The sequence below is a fragment of the Arachis ipaensis genome, chromosome B03, assembly GCF_000816755.2.
Source record: "Arachis ipaensis cultivar K30076 chromosome B03, Araip1.1, whole genome shotgun sequence".
Classification (NCBI taxonomy): domain Eukaryota; kingdom Viridiplantae; phylum Streptophyta; class Magnoliopsida; order Fabales; family Fabaceae; genus Arachis; species Arachis ipaensis.
Window position 1 is genome coordinate 32,592,466 of NC_029787.2, and position 3,002 is coordinate 32,595,467.

The following is a 3,002-nucleotide window of genomic DNA, read 5'->3' on the forward strand; positions in this document are numbered from 1 at the left end:
AGAATCATCCACGATAACATAATAATTGCAAAGGAGATGGTGCATGATATGAGATAGATTAAATGGAAGAAAGGATTCCTTACGATTAAGATCGACTTTAAAATGGCATATAATAGAGAAGTTGGGAGTTTGTTAAACAGAGCCTGCAGGAGTTTGGACTTCCAAATCAGTTGTGTTACTACCGTGTCATATAAAATTCTGTGGAATGGCTGCAAAACTGAAAAATTTGATCCTTCGAGGGGTATATGATAAAGGGACCCTCTCTCTCTCTCTTTATCTTTTTGTCATAGCTATGAACAAACTTTTAAATCTAATTGAACAACAAGTTGAAGGAGGGTAATGGTATCCGATGAGGGTAGGAAGATAGAGGCCTTTGATCTCTTATTTGCTTTTCGCCGATGATCTTCTTCTCTTTGTGGAAGCCACAGTGGGCCAAATCAAGAAGATAAAGATGATCATGGAAGAATTTGGAAAAGCTTCAGGCTTTACTATCAATGCGAAAAAGACCTCAATTTATTTCTCAAAAAATCTCCATAGAAATTTGCGAGATGAGATAACCAACGAGTGTGGATTCAAAGAAGTTCCTTGCATAGGGATATATCTGAGAGCCTACTTTTCCAATAGCTGAAAAGAAAAAGAAATATACAAAGGTGCAATTGACAGAGTTAGAAACAAACTAAAGGGGTGGAAAGCAAAGTGCTTATCATTGGCCGGAAGGATTATACTAGCAAAAATAGTTGTAAGTCTTACACTCAACTTTGACATGATGTATTTCAAAATTCCAAAAAAAAATTGTAATGAAATAGAAAGGATGAAAATGAGCTTTATTTGGGGGTGAGAAAGGAGGAAGCAGAAAAATTCATGCTATCAAATGGGAGGTCATATATAGCCCAAAGAAGGTAGGAGGTCTGGGATTTAGAAGATTGCACACTATGAATGACGCTTTCATCCTCAAGCTTCTGTGGAGGTTAGTCAGTGAAAAAGGAACATTATGGACAAAAATCATAAAGCATAAATATGCAAGACAACAAAATCTATTGCAGGCTATGAATTCAACATCAATTGATACACCCTTTTAGAAAAACTTAAGGAAGATGTGGGACACATTCAAACAAAACATTGCTCTTTCACCTGAAAACAGCACTAGGATACTTCTCTGGAAAAAGTCGTGGTTAAGGGATGAACTACCACTTACAGCAGCTATTATTAAAAGGGGCTGAATTGAACCTGAAAATGAAACTGAAATATACGGTTATGGAGAGTGGAGGATGAGACTTTTCTCTCTCTTCAATGACAATCTCCAAGACAACATAGTCCAAAAAATAAGGGCCTTGCATCCACCATGTGAAGATCTAGGAGAAGATAGATTAATGTGGAAAAGAACACGTGACTTGCTTATCAAGCTTTATGTCATCTATAAGAGGCAAACGATTAGGTTTGGAATATAATATGGAAGTGGCAAGGACCCCAAAAGATCAGAGCTTTCATGTGGCTGCTAGTGCACAAGAAACTTGTAACTTCCCAAAGGCCCAGTACGGCAGTAGGATATTTGGTGCTTCCCCTCACTGTCATATATAGACTAATGTAAAGGAATCCTTGATGCATGTTGTCCGAGACTGTCCGAAGGTAAGCAGAACTTTGCAAAAAATAGTTGCACCAAGTCATCTATCTAACTTTTATAGATCTCTCTTTGATGTATGGATCCGTTGAAATCTTACTACGGAACTTGGAATCACCAAACAAGTACGATAGATCACACAGTTCATAGTCACATGTTGGACTTGGAATTGGAAGAACAGAGAAATATTCTCCCTTTCAAGAGACCAAAAGAGACTAAAGTGGTTATATACTACTATGTAAACTCCATCATCTTAGCTTTTCGAAAAGCGAAGCTGCTGGAATCAGGCCCAAAAAGAAGGGAGGCAAATATCAAATGGAAGTGTCCACTAAAAGAATGGATCAAACTAAATACAGATGGAGCAGTGACAGGAGATATGGAAGCAGCAGGGTACGGCGGCAGGGACGGATGTATGTATATGGGTGTGGGGCAATCGCCCCCACTACGATTTGAAATTTTTTTGAGTAGTATATGATAATAATATTTATTTGCCCCCACTAAATTATTAAATTTGACCACACAATAATTTTTTACTTAACTTTTGGTACTTCATAGTCAATTTAAAAATTTTATATTAGATGTCATTAGAATGATCAATTCTCAATTTAAATAAAATTTGTGTTTTTTCTTAGAAATCAACTCGAAAGAGTATTATTTATCTTTTTTTATATTAGTTTTAATAACTATTAACTATGAATCTCAATAAGAATTGACTTCTAATTGTATAAGAAGTAATTTTCTAAATAAGTATTTACTTATATATGTAAAAGAAATACTACACATCCAAGTCTTTTTATGAACTAAGTCTAACCAAGTTAAACAATAAAATTTAAAATAATATCAGTCATAACTGATTTTTGTTGTCTTAGATAAATTTGATTGGACTTGGTTAACAAAAAAATATGAATATGTAGCATTATCCTATATAAAAGACAGATATTTATAAGGGTAAAGTATATTTTTTGTCCTTGAAGTTTGGCAAAAGTTTTAAAAATATCCCTAAGTTTTATATTGTTTCAATTTTATTCCAGAAATTTTTTATTTGCATCAAATATACCTTCGAAGGCTAAATTTTCAAAAAATTTAAGACCAATATAACAATAATACATGAAAATTATGCTTGATTTGCTTGTATTGAGGGGTTGTTCTTATGAAATTATTGTTGAATCGATCTTAAATTTTTTGAAAAATTAGCCGTCAGGAGTATATTTGATGCAAATCGAAAACTTCTGAGACAAAATTGAAACAAAATAAAACTTAAGGATATTTTTAAAATTTTTGTCAAACTTTAAGGACAAAAAATATACTTTATCCTATTTATAAATGATTATTTTAGTGTTTTAATTTGTAAAATTAGATATTATAAAAACTAATCATGTTATAT